Source organism: Microtus pennsylvanicus, chromosome 13 (genome assembly GCF_037038515.1).
Source record: "Microtus pennsylvanicus isolate mMicPen1 chromosome 13, mMicPen1.hap1, whole genome shotgun sequence".
Classification (NCBI taxonomy): domain Eukaryota; kingdom Metazoa; phylum Chordata; class Mammalia; order Rodentia; family Cricetidae; genus Microtus; species Microtus pennsylvanicus.
Genome location: NC_134591.1, coordinates 53,189,750 through 53,209,527, shown reverse-complemented (window position 1 = coordinate 53,209,527; position 19,778 = coordinate 53,189,750). Strand labels below are relative to the sequence as shown.

General features: G+C 47.1%; 1 protein-coding gene across 3 annotated transcripts in view; it reads right to left on the bottom strand.

Moving 5' to 3' along the window:
* Nucleotides 1–8,517, bottom strand: part of Hivep3 (HIVEP zinc finger 3) — a 416,683-nt gene extending 408,166 nt beyond the window's left edge. For 2 of the 3 annotated variants that reach the window (XM_075944539.1, XM_075944543.1), the window contains exon 1: nucleotides 8,446–8,513. The gene's annotated coding sequence lies outside the window, so the exon portion shown is untranslated. Of the gene's footprint in view, nucleotides 1–8,445 lie in introns of all 3 variants that reach the window. The other variant, XM_075944540.1, reaches the window with a different exon arrangement.
* Nucleotides 8,518–19,778: the final 11,261 nt, after the last annotated feature.

Genomic DNA, 19,778 nt, shown 5'->3' with positions numbered 1-19,778 from the left:
CTCAAAACCTTAGTCCAAGTTCTTCTTCTATGTATTCATAGCTGTGAAGCTATTCGTTCTTATCAGTTGTTTTTTATCTCAATATGTATGGGATTTTTGAATGGCTTATTACTTCTGATTATATAGCTCAGTAACCTCAGAAAGTTAAAAAAGACAGGAAGAAAGAAAAGATACCTTCCTTTAGAGAACACTTATCATTCATTCTTCTGGGTATCTAGGCTTCTATCCAGTTGGACAAGTTAAAATCACCTTGAAGCCTGTGGAAAAGCTGCCCAGTGACCCCAGGGCACCTTCCTGTCTCTCCATTGCTCTGCTCATTACCAAGGCAATCTTTTCGTCTGTCCCTAGGGAACAGGGTGACATGGTTTTAGCTCCTGGTTCACCTTTGTCCTCAGGAGTTCCAAACACAGCTGGTGTCCGAGTGATTCTCTTCTCTTAGGCAAGCCATGTCCTTTAACTGCTGAGTTCATTGTCCTTCAAGACTGGCGAAACCAAAGTCTGTATGCAGATCCACAATGGTTCTGAGGGCAAAAGTAGCTTGAGTTGTGCTCATGCGCACTCAACTCCCCAGGTCACACTCTACCACAGGCTTCGGTCTGGTTATTCTTCATCTTCCCAACTTGCTAGCACGTTTTTTTCTTTTCTTTTTTTTTTCTTAATTTATTTATTTATTAAGGATTTCTGCCTCCTCCCCGCCACCGCCTCCCATTTCCCTCCCCCTCCCCCGATCAAGTCATCCTCCCTCATCTGCTTTGAAGAGCAATCAGGGTTCCCTGACCTGTGGGAAGCCCAAGGACCACCCACCTCCATCCAGGTCTAGTAAGGTGAGCATCCAAACTGCCTAGGCTCCCTCAAAGACAAACACATAGGCATTCTCCTGAATATTAACCTTCATCAGGCGATGAAAGGAGACAGAGACCCACATTGGAGCACCGGACAGAAATCTCAAGGTCCAAATCAGGAGCAGAAGGAGACGAAGCACGAGCAAGGAACTCAGGACCGCGAGGGGTGCACCCACACACTGAGACAATGGGGATGTTCTATCGGGAACTCACCAAGGCCAGCTGGCCTGGGTTTGAAAAAGCATGGGATAAATTTGGACTAGCTGAACATAGCGGACAATGAGGAAGAATGGGAACTCAAGAACAATTGCAGTGGGATTTTGATCCTACTGCACGTACTTGCTAGCACTTTAATCAAAAACTTTTTTTTAATTTTAATGGTGCATGAAACATTTTAATGTTTCCATTGCAATTTTGATTCAAACAGCCTATAAGTTTGTTTTCTTCACTGTTACTGAACAAACTGTTCTCCCACCCAGCCATGGCATTAGGATGAGGTTCCTCCTGGCATGTGAACGCCTAGGACACTTCTGGATGAGCTGCTTCAGAGTCCAAAGGCTCTCCTCTTCCCACAAACATAGTGCTCCCTACAAACATGGCGGCTTGTCTGTCACTCATTCTGCAGTCTCTCTTTTGTTCTCTGATCCTAATTATACCCAAAAGGGTTTCTTCCTCAAGCTGTATGCACCTTAGTTCTCAGTGTTGCAAAGGGACAAAGCTTTAATGTCAGGTGTACTTCCTACCTCAACAAATACAACTTTCCTGGTACTTCCTAAGACCAAGAGCTGCTGAGGTCAGGCACCACCTCTGCCGTCTGCTCACTCCAACCCTCTGACAGACCTCTGGCCCTGGCTGAGAGAGTGCATAACTTCCGTCAGGGCGGCCCCGCTCAGACACTTTGAGAGTCCTGGCAGGTAGCATAAATAGGTGGCAAGGGCAGAGTGGAGAGCTCGCTGTACCCAGCGACAGCAGCTGCTAGGCGGTTCTGGACAGGATTGCAGACCTGGTGCCTGAGAAAGGCCAAGACTCCCACTTTCACACTCTACACAATGACAACTAATGCAATTTTGTGATTAAGAAAAACTCTATCAACTATATAAAACACATCTGCTGACCGAACCTGGCTCAGGGCTACTCCTGTGCAACTTCTGCTTTATATAGTCTGCTCTAAAACAGAACGTAGGCAATTTGCCACACTCAAAAGCAATGTTTCCCAGGGGCCTCAGTGTGAAGATTTCATTACTTCAGTAAACATAACTCTCAGTCCCCCTCCATGGCACTTGCCTCCATCTCCCCACCAACCTGTCAGTCTCCCACCAACTTGAGCTGTGAGGGTGAGAAGGGCTGTGTGGGAATCACCTGGGATTTATAGTCAAAGCATCTGTTAAGGTCCAGTGCTACACCCTGAGCCTTCTTAAACCTTCCTCGGTTTGCCCATCTATAAAATGGGAATCCTGATTCCTACCTAGAAAACATCTAAAGGTTAGAGTCAATGTAAGTAATGAGGTTGGCATGTGACCCTGGCACAGACCAGACACTAGAAACTAAGCAGACAAGCCATTTTGCCCCAGACATGAAGGGCTAAGAACCACACTACACAGAGTGTTCATGGCAAGCTAACACCACATGACCTTCTGTGGAATGAGGAGAGGGTAATTGCATTCAGTAAACAAAGTAAGAACAGAAAACACAGCTCTGCAGGGACCCAGGTCTCCATGCCAATATAACTGCTCATGAACTTGGTCTGGGAGGTCAAGGTCTGTAGAAACCCATACTAATTAAAATTCATAGACATTAATTAAATGATTATTCAAGAACTCTCTCAACTCTTGAAGCCATTTTTACGTGTATATTACAACACCACGCTGGGTCAAGTAAAGGCATGCCACGGCCCTGATGGCCTAAACCAATGGCTCTTCAGGTTAGGGAGACGCTGCTGAGAAAAGCAAGCTGGAATGCAAAGTAAACTGCAGAGCTGGCTGTCGTTGCATGGGGTGGGCTATTGAGGCTGCAGGAGGAGGCCTTCCTCTGCTGCAGATGCAAGGATAGAGTGACTGCCACAAAGGGCCTCTCAGACTATGAAGTGCCTGCCTCTCCAGCTTATGTTTCTAGAGAGGAGCTGCTCCATGCAAAGCCATCGGAAGGGAGCCAGAGGCTGTCCTGAACACTCAGCGCTCTCCACCCATGCATGCCCAGAGTGAAACAGGAAGGAGACCATATCTAAGCTGTCTCCAGAAACACAAGCCTCTGTGGCTAGATCCTTACATGGGATTCTGCCAGGAGAGCATTCCAGGTAAGCTTCTCTAGCCAGGGGATTCAAAAGAAATGAACTGTCCCTGACAGCTTGTGCTCACTCACCAAGAAGAGCCAAGCTCCACCCCCACAGCCCCATGCCTAATTTACCTAGCCTATTCCTATTACAGTCAGGCCCTCGTGGCTCATCTAACTGTGGCATGTTCCCTCACTGGCTTTCCTCTAGGGAGACTGAAGAATCCAAAACTACTATCTCCTTGACTGCCCAAGCAGAGGACTAGAAGCTTTTTACTCTCTATCCACATTTAAGAAAAGGGGGGAGGATAAAATAGTCTAGGGATGTAGCCCAATGGAAGAGCTTGTCTAGTATGTGCAAGACCTGTGGTTTGATCCCCAAGACCAGGAAAGCGAGAGAGGACATTCGGACATGGTATGAAGATCACAATTAGTAAGTGACAATCACTAAAGATGGACAGTATACAGACAGGATTTACACTATGTTCTCAATTTTTATATGTTTAACATTTTCTATAATTAAAAATGGTTGTGAAGGGGAAGTGGGGAGAGGACAAATCAACCCGAAAACAAACTAATGCTGCTGGCTGTCTTCTCTGGACAATCCAGAAAGTATACGGGCCTTCAGGTCCGCAGCCTTTCACAAGGCCATGCACTGCCACAAGAGAGACTGTATCTTCCAAGCACCACACTCGATGTCTTCAACAAGACAAGCTTTGAAAACTCGCCTAGAACTTTAAAAGCTAGTTCTGATGGGACCCAGCAGCTCTTCCCAGCATATAAACCCGAATGCCTCCACAAATCATCCCCCCGCCACCAGCCTCTTGCTGCTGCAAGGGCCTCCACTTCCTGTTCCAAACTACAGAGTTGAGCAATCAAGCTATTGAGAGAGCTCCCCGGTGGCAGCTCACTTAGCTGGGTCTCCTTCTGGATTTCAGATGTGACACTCCAAAGAGGGAAAGAAACACTTTGTTTTCTTCCCCTTCCTCTTCCCTTAACCTCAGCTTGCTCCTGATGAGAATCTGCATAATCACATATCGTGATGTTCTCCACCTTTAAGACTAGACATGTTGGGCTGCATGGTTCTTCGTGGTGGGGAAAACATGGTGCTGTGTGTCCTAGAATGTTCAGCAGCATCTCTGGTCTCTACCCACTAACTGCCCGGAGGCATATAGACCATTCCTAGCTGTAACAGCCAACCATGTATCTGGATATTACCAAATGGGGGAGGGGGAGGGACAAAATCAGAAGTTGTGGACAAACACCAGTCTAACCGAGATTGAAAAAGCAAGACTGAAGTCTTTGAGCAGAGAGAGAGAGGGGAAGGAGGGGGGACAGAAAGAGAGATTTATACTGTTTGTTCCCACATAATTAGACAATATATTTCAATGTATGAATTTATAAATATGAAGATTTAAGAAACATTACATTCTAAGCCAGAAATATGTAAAGTACCAAGAGAAAAGTGAACTCAGCATTCCCAACTGTATCCTCTGTCTTTGCGGTTTCCTGTGCAAATCTCATTTGCTTCCCCCACATTATCCTGTTTTCCAGTCAGTGTGGTCATCCAAACATCTCACCCAGCCTCGTGGAGCACCACACAATCTGAGTTTCAGCTGGAAAGACAAGCTCCCCGGCGGCTTTCCCAGCACAGCCCATGACGCACACCGGCTCTCCAGCACAGGTTTAAGAGGGTCGCTGGAGGACAGAGTCCCCACAAGAACATTCTCCAACCAAATCAGGAAAAAAAAATTGCCAATGTGTTCTAATGGTTCCACTTCAAAACAGTCATATCTCTACTCCTTCTCTGGGCAATAACATCAAAATAATAATAATAATAATAGTCTTTACACCCAGACTCTTCACGCCTACTTCCTCTGTCATTAAATGGGGTAGTGAGACCGTTGCTCTGGTTCAGGGCCTACTCTCTGCCACCTCCACACTTCAGAGGCTAGAATAACCAGTATTGGCTTAGCCAAGAAGTACAACAGCCAGCCAGCATCAGAGACAGCAGCCCCCACGGGGGATACCAAGGTTTCTTCACTACACAGAGGGAGTTTCCCACTCAAACTAAGTGGTACCCTCCCTTCACGTGAAGAAAGAAACCTATCTTCTGTAGAGGCTTTTCATTAGCCTCACCCCAACACATAGCTTTGGGATACACATGCAGAATGGCTTCTGGAACTTGTCAACTCCATCAGTGGATCTGGCAAGCCTCTGTCCTCTCGTATTCCTGACGTTACGGGCAGGCAGTCGCTGTGTGCATGGCTTGTCATCTGGGGTCTATTTCTTCTAGATCCACCCAATGCCACCGTCTGTCTCATCCTAGATTACCACATCCTGGATTCTAGCCTTGGCTTCCTAATGTCTCCCTGGCTTAGCATCTCTCCTCTAATCCCCTTTTCATTTACACTGACAACAGAGTGTCTTTCAAGAGCACAAACCACAATTTCCCATCCCTCAAACTAGAACAGGCAGACAGGCAGGCAGGCAGGCAGGCAGGCAGGCAGGCAGGCAGGCAGGCAGACAGACAGACAGACAGACAGACAGAGATAGAGACATCACTCTATATCTTTCTATCACTCTTTTGTGGCACTGGAAACTTAGCTTGGCTCCTCGTGCACGTCAGGCAAGCATTCTATCACTAAGCTACATTCCCAGCCCTGGCCAGGAGCCCCAGGATCCACATGTCTGCACCCCAGTGGTCATGGCACACATCCTTGTTTTATGTGAACATCTGAACTCAGGTCTTCATGTTTGCACACCAAGTACTTTGCCCACTAAGTCATCTCCCCAGCCTCCTAAATGGCTTTTAACATATCCTCCAAAACCTATGTACCATGATTCTGGGAACCCACTGGTCTGTAGTTTAGGTCCTGGCATCATCTGTCTCCTGCAAAATGATGCCAATGCCAAGGGTTCCTCACAGATGCCTCTTACACAGTACCACACATGCTATCCCAAATCTATAGAATTAACTCTCTTCTGGCTTTACTGCTTTTTGGGTTATTATTATAAAAGTAACAACGTGGGCCAGTGTGATGGCTCTAAGGCAGTTGCACTGAGTCTCATGACCTACATTCAATGCCTAGGACCCATGTGGTGAAAGGTGAGAATCTTGTCCTCACTCTCTTCCACACACACACAAAATAAGTAAATAAATATAATTTTTTTTAAAAAAACAATGCTTTACAAAGTGAAGCCTCTCTTCCACTGTATAGCCTTCCAGTTCTTGTTCCTCAACCACATACATATTAACCATTCGTACTGGATCTTCCGCTCGCTTAAGAAAGAGGACATTCAGGTCTGTGTGTACTAACTCATCGCTCCAGCTCCCAGGATTAAGGATAGCTAACTTATCTGCTTCCTTGACTGCTATCCCATGGGCGAAGCGATGGAAGGGAGGAAGATGATGTTTGGTCTCAAGATCATAGAATTTTGGTGGCAACATGGAGAACGTCATAAGAACTCCTACCCGAGTGCTGATGCGATGCTGTGAAGTACCCACTTCCTCCCTGTGGTGCAGAATGTGACACTGTGTGAACAGCAAGGAGAAATCAATACCCGTGGAAAGAGGAGTCTGGAGAGGCACGACCACACACTGGCTAGCCTTGGACTCTGAACTCAGGCTACCAGTGTTAGAATCTGTGACTTCATTGTCCGACCTGAATTAAACAACGGGCCTCAGACACCTTGTCTGAAATGTGGGGTACCAGTTGAACCTTCTCAGTAGGGAAATCATGGGGTTTACATAGACCACCACAGGTTATGTTTTAATAATAAAATATGCTATCAACATCAATGGGGCTTTAATAGACCCCTCTAAATATGTTTTTAAAAATCTTCGTTTTGATATAAGTCAGAAAAACAAAGCCAAATGATATTAGCTTAGAGTCTTGCCCAAAAAGGTATCAGTATGGAACATGGAACTCATATGATTTCTATCAAAAAATAAATCAAGTTTCATAGTGGCTGACACCATTTCTACCGGGACAAACAACCTCAGAAAGACCTTAGAGATCAAAACCACTGTAACACCTACTGCACCAAATATTAAAAAGAAAAATAACGTATGCCCCCTAGCAGTAATTATCTAAGTAACGTGGGTTGCAAATCTGTTAGAGAGATTTTTTTTGCTGTGACAATATTTCTAGTAAATTGCTGCTTCTAACACAGTCCTGGTGTTGCAAGGCTGGCATACTAATAGAAAGGTTATTATAGAAACACTATTAAAATGAATTAGGTATTATTAAAGATTCGGCACTACAACAGCGCCTGATTACAAAGGATTTCAAGGTCCACTGCTTAATGGGCAGATGAAAGTGTTAATTAAGCCTTTTTGAGAGGATGTCCCTAGGCGGGTCGGTAATAGTACAGGTAACAAGAGGTCTTCAGGCTGAAAGGGGAATCAGTCGTGCCTACCGTGTGGATACAACCCTCCTGGGAAGGCAGAGAGGGAGGAGGAAGAGGAGAGGTTTTCTGCTCAGGACGGGTAACCTGGTAGCAGACACGGGGCCAAACTTACTTGAACCTCTGTTTTTTGGTAGACTGCTTCCTCAGCGTCCATTTCCTCCTCTGCTTATGTTTAGAAAACTGGAGAGCCTTCCTTAGACCTTAGAGCCTCCATACATAGGGACAGCGTTGCACGGAGTACCTAAGCCCTCTGGAGCAACCAGAAGACTCCGGGGCTGTCCTTGGCCAAAAACCTCTCTTACCGCCAGTACTCTAAGCGGATTTTAAGGAGTTGCTAAAGGCACTGACCATTCATATCAGGGTCTATCTTGCTTTTCCCACCTTGTTAATTAACTAATCAGGCCTGGCAAGGCACCTCACAAACATGAGGTATTAGGAAAAAGCGAAGTAAATTCGCACACCGCGTCTAAATGTCAACGCTATAACACGAGGAGGGGGCAGAGCGCTGAGACCCGGGCTAACGCGGAGACCCGCTCCCCGCAGCAGCCTCGGACCCCGCGCGGCTCTCAGCAGGACTTCTGGACCCGAGCCACGCGGGCCACCCAGGCCACGGCCGCGCTGCTGCCCAAGGCGCATCCCCGCGGCTCAGCCGCCCGCTCCCCGCGGCGCTCGGATGTCAACAAACTTTCCCCGCCCGGGGTTGCGCGGGGTCTCCAAGAACTGCCCGCCAGCGCAACGAGGGGACAGGTGTGAGAGCAAAGCCCCCACCCCGCATCCCCGCAAGCGTGCGGACAGTCAGGGTCCGAGGGGCGTCGTGGGGGAGGGGAGGCCGTGGACCCGCCCCCTGGGCGGCGCGGCGCTGACACGGCCCGCGGACAGCGGTCCCCAGAGACGCGACGGCGCTGCAGCGCGGCGGCCTTACCTGTGCTGGGCTGAGGCGGCTCCGGAGGCCCGGCGTGCGAGCAGCAGCGGCGGCGGGCGCCGACTGACAGCCCCAGGACCCGCCTCCAGCCCGCAACCACGCCCCCTCCACGGCCACGCCCCCCAGTTCGCGACCGGGGTCAAGCTCGGTCCACAGCGTGCCGAGGGCGGGGGCGCTCGCTTTCGATTGGCCTGGAGGACGCCAGCCCCGCCCACTCCCCGCCTCCTCGCTGGGGGTTGGGATGCCGCGCTTGCGCGGAAGCTCAGAGGGCCGAACACTAGCCAGTGCTGGCGGTCTTGGAGCTGAATGCTGCTTGCTTCTCTTCTTCCTCTGCTGGATTGGTTTTGAGCCCTCTACTACTGGAGAAGCAGTGAAGGAGTCTGCGTGAAGAGACCATCCCTGACTAGAGGAGACCCTAAACCAGTCAGGCGAGGGACCCAGCTCCACACTTCGGATCCGCTCCATGGTCAGCAAGTGTCCCGGGGAAGCCAGGTTAGCGTGAGTGATAGGATCCTGCCAATCAGAGTGAGAAACGCTGAAGGAACTAGCCTCGCTCGCTCCCAGCACCTCCCAGGCTCCCTAGCTCAGTGTGTAAACAAGATCATGTGACACCCTACAAAAATCAATAGATACCCAGCAATTCTCTCCTAGATAGATGTTCAAGAGAATGTCTATACAAAACACTTAGATGCAGATGTTCCCAGCAGCACGTTAACAAGAAAAGGGGTTAACAAGAACTGTGGGTTGATAAGGTGATCCTTAAGCAAATTTTGGTTTGTTCAAGCAATGGACCAGTGCTTGATGATAAAAAGGATGAACCTTAAACGCATACCAGTCACAAAAGACTCCACTGGGTATGGTTCTGTTTGTGTGTAACGTCCAGAAGAGGCAAATCCATAGAGACACGAAACAGACTAGAGTTTTCCATGGACAGAAGGGGAGATTGAGAGGGGACTACTAAATGGATAGAGTTTTTCTCATTATGGTTTGGAACCTAAACACGCCCTGTATTGAAGGCTTGGTCCCCAGCTGATGGTGCTATTGGAAAGAGATGCAACCTTCAGTAGCTGGGCGTTACAGAAGGAAGTAAGGCCTCTGGGGACTTCCCTAAAGTGTGTACTGGGACCTGTGCGGCTCATTCTCAGTCTTCTGCCTGCCATGATCTGAGGAGCTGTGTTGTACTGCACTGTCAGTGGCCTCATAACAGACCCAAACCATGAGCCAAAAGAAAAATTTAGGTCTTTGAAGTTGTGTATCTCAAATGTTATGGCAGCAGCAGAAAGGTCTTGTTATTTTTCTGTTGCTGTGGTAAGACACTATGGCCAGGCAGCTTATAGAAGAGAGAGAGAGAATTTATTGGGGGCTTATGGTTCAGAAGGTGAATCCATGACCACCAGGTAGGCCAATACCCTGATCCACAAGCACCAGACAGAGAGAGCTATTGGGAATGGCAGAGCTTTTGACACCTCAAAGCTTGCCCCCCAGTGACACACCTCCTCCAATAAAGCAACACCTCTTAATTCTTCCCAAATGGTCTGCTCACTGTGAACCAGGTATTCAGCTATAGGGCTGTTCTCATGCAACCCGCCACACTGACTAACACAGACTATTGGTAGTGAGGAGTGGGGCTTAATGATGTGGTTCAGAAGACATTGGAATTATTGTGAAAGAGTTTGGGGACGTTTCAGGGAGCAGGAAAGTCTAGAATGTTGTCTTCGGTGGAGCTTAATGGGAAATTCTGGCAGGAACTTAAGAGACCACCATGCTATCAGGGGTGCAGACAGCAAAGGCTGTGTTTTTGAGGAGTCAGGTGGAAGTGAGGACTCTGTTGGGAACTAGACTAGAAGTCATTACGTTACAATCCAGTAAAGAACTTGTCTTAGACTTTGTGGAAGAGACGAGTTTATCTGATAGAAGAAACTTAAGGCATTCAGGCAGTGGCATGGGTATTGCTGGCTGGTTTTAGCCAGATTTGCAGTGAGAATTGGGATTAGAAAGCAGAACAGGATCTGGAAAAGCATATAGCATTTCCAGAAAAAAAGAGCACGTATAACCAAAAGAGGTGCTGCTGTTGGAGAGACAGTACCATTAAAAGAGGCCAAGGGGCTATAGAGATGGCCCAGTTGGTAAAGTGTTTGGCTTGCATACACAAGGATCTAAAGTCAATCCCCAGAATCTGTGTAAGAAAGCTAGGTATAGTGGTGCACACTTGTAATCCCAGCGCCAGAGAGGCAGAGACAAGTGGATCCATGGGGTTCACAGACCAACAAGCCTTGCCTACTTACCAAGCTCTAGGCCCTGTCTCTCAAATGGGTATAAATAGTGCCTGGCAAATAATACTTGAGGTTTGCCTGAGCAGCACGGTAGAGCTGACCCTATTGACTGGGGAGCAAGTGAACCTCCCTAAGAACATGAACATGGGAAACCTAGCCCTACCCCTCATCTGCCATATGACAGCATGGACAAGGGAGAGATGCTTCCCATCAATGCCCGGGCAAGTGGGAGAACGGACCCTGAGGTCCTAAGAGCGGAAGAGTTGCCCCTGTCCTGCACCAGCTGCAACACTTGGGAGAGTGGCCCCTAGGCCATGCCTGGGCAACACAGGAGAGCTGGCCCTAAAGGTGTGGGTGTGGGAGAACTGACCCTGAGGATGTGAAAGTGGGAGAAATGGCCCCGCCCCTTGCTCTCGGCTGCAAGGGTTGAACTAGCCAAGGCAATGCTGGAGCCCACCCTGGTGAAGACGGGGGAGAGCTGGAGGGCTGGCCAACCCTGCAAATACCCAAAGCCAGAACCAGGGTTGTGTGTTGACCCACCCCACCATCCATCGCTGGAGCAAGTGAAGAGGCCTATCCTGCAAACCCAAACTATAAGAGCTCCGTGACACAGGACAACAACAGGATAGCCAAGAGGAGTCCCAATGAGTCCCAGCATCGAAGTGTGGCAGAAACCAGAGGCCTCAAACCAGACCAATAACTCTTTGCAATGAACACTTTCAGGTAAAGATACATGGATACAAGGGTTTACTGCATAAAACTCACAGTGTCGTACTCCAGTTTCCATGATGAGACTGAGTTTTCTTTTTTATCTTAAATTTTATTTTATTTTGGGAGATTGCAAGGGCAGAGGGTGGGTATAAAGGGACAGGGTAATGAATGGGATGATGCATGATGTAAAAGAATAAATTAAAAAAGAAAGTTAAAAACTTGAGGTTGTCCTTTGGCCTACACACACACACACACACACACACACACCACATACAAACATGCACACACATATTCATATATGTGTATGTGCACACACACACACACACACACACACACACAAGGAGCCAGAGAGCTAGTATAATGGTGCAATACTGTAATTCCAGCAATTAAGAAACAAGGACAGGACAATAGCTGCGAGTTTGAGGCCAGCCTGGTCTACATAGCAAGTTTCAGACCAGCCAGTGTTACAAGCAGAGATAACATCTCAAAAAAAAAAGGTAAAGAAAGAGAAGCCAAGTTTTTGTTTAGAATGTGAGGATCTCTAGGTTCAAGTCCTAGTAATACATACACACACACACACACACACGTGCATACACGCGCACCCCACAGCCAAATACTTTTAACTGAAAAAAAATAGAAAATATTCTCTGAGAATGGATGAAGAAAGTATGGAATATATACATATTAGAGTACTACTTAACAGTAAAAAACAAGGACTTCTTGAATTTTGCATGCAAATGGACGGAAATAGAAAACACTATCCTGAGTGAGGTAAGCCAGACCCAAAAAGAGGAACATGGGATGTACTCACTCATATTTGGTTTCTAGCCATAAATAATGGACATTGAGCCTATAATTCGTGATCCTAGAGAAGCTAAATAAGATGGTGAACCCAAAGAAAGACATATAGTCATCCTCTTGGAGATTAACTTTCATCGGGCGATGAAAGCAGACAGAGACAGAGACCCAAATTGGAACACCAGACTGAAATCTCAAGGTCCAAATCAGGAGCAGAAGGAGAGAGAGCACGAGCAAGGAACTCAGGACCGAGAGGGGTGCACCCACATACTGAGACATTGGGGATGATCTATCGGGAACTCAACAAGGCCAGCTGGACTGGGTCTGAAAAAGCATGGGATAAATTTGGACCAGCTGAACATAGCAGACAATGAGGACTACTGAGAAGATCAATGACACTGGGTTTTGATCCTACTGCACGTACTGGCTTTGTAGGAGCCTAGGCAGTTTGGATGCTCACCTTACTAGACCTGGAAGGAGGTGGGAGGTCCTTGGACTTCCCACAAGGCAGGGAACCCGGACTGCTCTTCAGGCTAATGAGGGAGAGGGACTTGATTGGGGGAGGGGGAGGGATATGGGAGGCGGTGGAGGGGAGGAGGCAGAAATCTTTAATAAATAAATAAATAAAAGAAAAAGAAAATATTCTCTGAGGACATCTCAGGAATCAGCCAGACTCCCATCTATCTCAGATTCAAGGGCTTTTGTTTGAGGAGAGAGCCCTGGGTCTTGCCCCCTCAAGGACACTTGGTGAACTGCTTCACAGAGTTGGAGATTCGTTGTCCTGTGTTCAGCCTTCTAGTCACCTACAGGCTGCTAAAGCCACAGTCTGAGTGCCTGGATACTGCTCAAGTCAGTGGCAGAAATTTGTGCCCTCTCTGTGAGGCTGACATTGCAGGTACACAGAGGATAAGCAAGAGCTTCTCCTGATGTTTCTGAGGATCTCCTGTGAGGCCAGAGCAGCCTGTGACAAAGCTAGAGTCCCTGTAAGCTGCCCCTGAGAGGTCACAGTATGGAGCTATGAGAGAGAGGCCAAAATTACCATGGAGACCCCAAGAATTTAGAGATGCCATGTCAGGAAGCACCATGGCAATGCAGAATGGGGCTCTCGCCTCAAATGAACTGAAGATAGTTTATTCTAGGGTCAAATTTAAGTCACCATGGCCAGGAGCACAGGTTCAGGTCACCCAGTTACCATATCCAAAGTGCTAAGGGTTCGATGAGGTTTTTATGAGACCAGAAGAAAAGAAAGTTGTAAATCAAGACACTTTAGGTACACCAGGTAGGCAGGTACAAGAAAGTGGAGTGGCCCCTTAGAGGCCTCAGATGCTGTCTGGTGATGGTCTTAGCTTGTGGGTTTAGAGGAAGCTAGTACTCTGTTAGCACATACTCAATGACCACAGGATGTTAGATCAAACACTGGTCAGTAATTCAGACAATGGCCTTCGGAACTGTGAAGAAGTGGGAAAGCCTCATTTTTCTTAATAAGCAGAACAAGAGAATAAACAGAGCAAAGCAAGCCCACCGCTTCACCTGGGTGTGTGAGCATGAACCTTAAGTGCTCCATCTGCAAGTTCTCACTGAAGCGACCTGGCTTCTAAGCTCCCCTCCTCTGTCACCAGATGCTTGACCAGGGTAAACTGTTGCCCTGGAACATCTCTTGTTGGTCTTCCTGATATCCATGGCTCTCCTCTTTCTTCACTAGAACTGCAGGACTTGTCTGAAAATTCATCTTCATTCTAACCCATGCGGTTTCTTTAATTAATTATTTATTTTCATGTGTGTGAGGAAGAGAGAGAAATGGAGGGGAGTTCGTATGTATCATGTGTATACAGCAGCCCTCAGAGGCCAGAAAACAGTGTCCAATCCCCTGGAACTAGAGTTATGGACCTCCATGTGGGTGCTGGGAGTTGAATTCAACCAAAGTCCTCTGTGAGAACAGCAAACACACTCAACTACTGAGCCATCTCTCCAGCCTTCCCCCTAATAGTTTCTTTGAGATTTTTTTATTTTTATGCGTATGAGTGTTTAATAGATGTGTATATGTGCACCGTGTGTGTGGCTGGTGCCCTTGAACTTACAGACAGCTGCAAGCTGCCACCTGGGTGCTGAGAACTGAACCAGTGACCCACATGATTTTGCTGTCATTCACCTCACCTCAAATTTCAGGAATTGGGTCTGATTGTCTTAAAACCAGTTTAAGAATTATTTTATTTTATGTGTGAGTGTTTTGCCTGTATGTATTTATGTGTACTGTGTGTGCCTGCAGAGGTCAGAAGAGGGCATCAGTTTCCCTAGAGCTAGGGTTATTGTTGGTTGTGAGCACTGCATGGGTGCTGGGAATCAAACCTAGGTCTTCTGCAAGAGCAACAAGTGCTCTTAAGCCGGGCGGTGGTGGCGCACGCCTTTAATCCCAGCATTTGGGAGGCAGAGGTCAGTGGATCTCTGTAAGTTTGAAACCAGCCTGGTCTACAGAGCTAGTTCCAGGACAGGCTCCAAAGCCACAGAGAAACCCTGTCTCGAAAAACCCAAAACAACAACAACAACAACAAGTGCTCTTAACCCCAGAGCCATCTTTTCAGTCTCAGTGTTAAAAAGCAATTTTTAAAATTGTTGATTTTTAAAAAATTTTATAGTTTTATGCCTTTGTTATGCTATTTTCATATCTATATGTCATTATACTTTGCTCATATTTGCCCCCCACATCATCCTGTCTTCTTCGCCCTTGCTCTGCATTCTACCCTTGAATGGTCCCTGTTATGATTTCATGCCCAAAATAGACTAAGTAGAAAATAGATGCCAGATAGATGATATAGATAATAATCAGAGATTGATAATAGATTAGGCGGATAAACATGATAGATAGATAGATAGATAGATAGATAGATAGATAGATAGATAGATAGATAGATGATAGATAGATGATAGATAGATGATAGATAGATAATAGATAGATAGATAGATAGATAGATAGATAGATAGATAGATAGATAGATAGATAGATAGATAGATAGATGATAGATAGATAGATGATAGATAGATAGATAGATATAGATAGATAATAGATAGATGATTGATAGATAGATAGATAGATAATAGATAGATAGATAGATAGATAGATAGATAGATAGATAGATAGATTTGAATCTAGACTCCACACAGAGATAGCATGCATTGTTGCAAGTGTTTGTCTCCCCATTCCCTTCCCTTTTAGCCCCCTCACTCCTTCCAGACACTTTCTTTCCTCCACAAAATGCCCCCTCTACTTTCATGTTGCATATGCGGAGAGAAAATGTAAATATATTAAATAGTGAGAGAAATGTGATATTTGGCTTTGAGTCTGACTTAGTTCACTTAATGTGATGATCTCCAGGTCAATCCATTTTCCTGCAAATGTCATAATTACATTTTGTTTCCTTTTTCTTTTTTTATTAGTTTTATTGCACTATACATTTTTCTCTGCCCCCCTCTCTCCCTCCCCCTCCCCTTCGACTCTCTTCTGTGACCCTCACGCTCCCAATTTACTCAGGAGATCTTGTCTTTTTCTCCTTCCTATTTAGATCCATGTATGTCTCTCTTAAGGTCCTCTTTGTTGTCTAGGTTCTCTGGGGTTGTAGACTGTAGGTTAGTTTTTCTTTGCTTTATGTCTAAAAGCCACTTATAAGTATGTATTATATTTGTCTTTCTGGGTCTGGGTTATCTCACTCAATATGTTTTTCTAGATCCATCCATTTGCCTGCAAATTTCAAGATGTCATTATTTTTTACCACTGAGTAGTAATCCATTGTGCAAATGTACCACATTTTCTTTATCCATTCTTCAGTTGAGGGGCATCTAGGTTGCTTCGAGGTTCTGGCAATTGCAAATAATGCTGCTATGAACATAGTTGAACACATGTCCTTGTGTTATGATTGAGCTTCCTTTGGGTATATACCCCAAAGTGGTATTGCTGGGTCTTAAGGTAGATTGTTTCCTAATTTTCTGAGAAATCGCCATACTGATTTTCAAAGCAACTGTGTAAGTTTGCACTCCCACCAGCAATGGAAGAGTGTTCCCTTTATCCCACATCCTCTCCAGCATAAGCTGGCATCTTTCTTTATAAAGCTAAGTCAAATAATGTATACACACTACTTTTTATTTATCCACTCATCCTTGCTGGGCACCTAGTCTGGTTCATTATCTTTTTAAAGTCACTGTATTTGTTTCCCCTGCCATGTGAGTTAGAATGCCCAACTGGAACCTGGGTCAAGGCAATGAGATGGGAACGACGTTTGAAAGACTCTGATGGAAATGATCCCCCTGTCTGCTATCACTCTTATCAGTGATGTAAGATCTGGAATCGAAAAGACTGCACGAGGCTACAGGAATAGATGCTAGAATCCTAGGGGTGGGAGAATACTGAGAAAGAAGGAAGGAGAACATGAAAAAGACTCAGAGCTTTGGATGAGCAGTTTAGCAGTTAAGTCAAGCCATACCAGGAGCCAATGCCTCTACACTATTCAGTTATATAAGCCAATGCATTCTTGATTAGGGCTGAGTTTTCCGTCCATAATGTTGACAATTCTAGTGATAAAACTCTGGGCTTCCATTATCATATTAATCAAACCTAAGTAATTTAGGTAACTCTAAGGATTCTATCAGTTCTCACAGTTTACACATCTCAAACGTGTAAACACACTCATAAGAATTTAAAAACATTGTCTCTTCAGTAAGCGTTAAGGAAAGCCACACTGTATAGTTTAAGGAAAGATTGCTAAGGTTAGAGACATGCAGAAATCCTTAATCAGTACTAGGAATGACTGTGATCGCCAACCCCACCCCTGTACTTCAGCCGCTTGTCCCTACACACTCAGAATAGATGGGGACAAGGGGCAGTGGTCTGGGGAGGATGCAGAGAAGGTGGCCCTGCTTTAGAGATGGAATAAAAATTCCCATTGCCGCTGGTACCCTCAGGCCTGGGAGCTCTTATTCAGATTCTGACCCCTTCCACTCCAACTCTTTGGCCTGAGTCTACCCTGAGCTCTCTTCCTGCCTTCTCCCCAACCCAACCCATGAGATCTGACCTCTGAACCCTGACTTCCCCTTGCCAGCACCCTTCATATCTGCACTGCAAGCACCTTCAGCGACCAGAAGCGGCAATGCAGTAGCCAGTAACTCCAGAGCACAGGGTCGTTAAGAGACGGGGCCTATAGGGATTAAGCTCCTTGGAAGCCTGAGGTTGGCATAAACTGTCTGACAAACCACACTAGTAATTTTGTGGGAACAGTTTCTTACCCCTGCCCCCTTGGATACCAGCCCTGGTAAAAATACCTGTCCCTTTCCCCCAGATATCCGGCCCTGGTAAAACAATACACGTGGACATGCAGTCGTCATCGGTGACCAGGCCTGAAAGCATTGGGGGTGGGGACATGGAGGGGGGAGTGCTGGCAGGGGCTTTGCAGTGACACTGGGGTGATTTTCTGAGGCACAGGGACCCTCAGGAAGAGGTAAGGTGGAATGATTTCTGGCTGCTTTCCTAGAAAGAGAGAAACAGGAGCACAGAGCTGGTTGGCTGTCCTCTGCCCTGGCTTCGTATGATTCCTGGAAATCGTAGGTCCTCCGTCCAGTTTTGAGCCACTGGATGCCAAAGACAGCCTTTGTGCTCTGCAATGAGGGGGGCCTCAGTGCCCCTTTGCTGGAGTTGCTCGGGAGTTTGGGGTGGGGACACAAGGCCCTGAGTAACCAACAACAGTGTAAAATTATCCCCTCCTAGAAGAAGAGATGAGCAAGACCGTGCCTCATCCTGCACCCAGAACTCTTCTGGCTCCCGCTCTCCAGTTCCCAGCAACAGCCCAGGGTTGGCTGATGTAAGTGGAAAGCTCACCCTCACAGAAGTCCAAATGGCTGAGCCGATGGGGTCAGCTGCCAAAAATGAATGAGTAGCCAGGCAGTGGTGGCGCACGCCTTTAATCCCAGCACTTGGGAGGCAGAGGCAGGTGGATCTCTGTGATTTCGAGGCCAGTCTGGTTTACAAGAGCTAGTTCCAGGACAGGCTCCAAAGCCACAGAGAAACCCTGTCTCAAGAAACCAAAAAAAAAAAAATTAAAAAGTATGATGGGGGGTGGGAATCAACACAGGAGCCGAACCAGCAGTGGTCAGGGCAGCCCACTCTACACGCCTTCAGCTTCCAGGTTTGTTTTTGTCTAAGGTGAAAACATTACCCATGCTCCAGCAGATGCAAACATCCTCAACTACAGTACCATTTCAGGTGGCCGAGTTGGAACCTAAATTTCAAGATTGGCTACCATCAGTATTCTCCCTATAAAGCAGGCCTAAAGGAGCACTTAGCATACGGGAAGTACGGTTGCAATGGTCTCTTCACCTGCCAGGAGGCCAGAGCCAATAATCATGGCCTTCTTCTTTTACCGCCCTCTCTAAACTCATCTTTTCCTCTCCCCAGCCCCTCAGCGAGACCGCCATCTCTAAACATCTGGGTCCTGGTTGAAAACATCGCAGAGATCCCTGCAAGAGCAATCCCCAGACACTGAGTTGCTGATATACAGTAGGACCAGGGAGGTGGCGTCAGAACCGGAGGACCTTCCATGTCAGAGGAGAGCCACCCTGGAGGAGACTGACTCCAGCTGCTGAGCTGACACAGCCGCCCTCTGATGAGTTCAGCCTTGCCTGGTATAGAACCACTTCACATCCCACCAGCTGAGCCTCTCAGGCTACCCCTTAGCAACCTTCTGCTGAAGATAAAGAGACTGGCGCTGTCAGCTTTGAAGCCTGGGTGACAGGGAGGGGCAGAGCTGCCCGCCAGCTCAACTCTCACCAGGAAACTATCCAATGAGAAACAAGAACCTGGCAGTCTCTTATTTATTGTTTGTTTTATGTGCATGAATGTTTTGCCTGTGTGCATGCGTGTTCACCACGCGCATGCCTGGTGCCCACAGAGGTCAGAAGAGGTTATGGGATCCACTGGAGTTGGTGAAATGGAAGATAGAAGCCACCATATAAGTGCTGGGGATCAAGTCTGGGCCCTCTGCAGGAGTGACACGTAGTCTTAACTGCCGAGGCATCTCTCCAGTCCACACTTAAAGGGGTCTCTGCAATGTCCTGTCCCCCTGGCTAATCTCACTGGCACGGCTGCTGGCACAGGCACCCACGTGTGCTCTTTCCAGTTAAGCTGTTGGGAGACCACAGAGAGGGAGAGGAAGGCCCTACGGCACACCTGCTCACTGCCTGAGCCTCAGAAGACCAGGTACTTCCTCAGTGTCCTCCCTCCGTGTTGGAGATCAGCATGAACACGGCAGGACAGGCAAGAGGCCTATGGCACAGCCTGAACCTGTCTTTGAGATGTTTCCATCCATCCTGACCTACTAACACTTGAAATTTTCCACAAGCCGCCACCTGCTCTGTGGTTAATCACATAGTGACCCCCAGTTGCTTGTCTGTCTGGGGATTCTTTTAGTAGACAGGGTGTTTGCACATGTGTGCTGGCTGGGGTGAGGCCAGAGGGTAACCTTGGGTGTCATCCTTCAGGCGCCACCTGCCTTTCCTCTCACTGACCAGTTT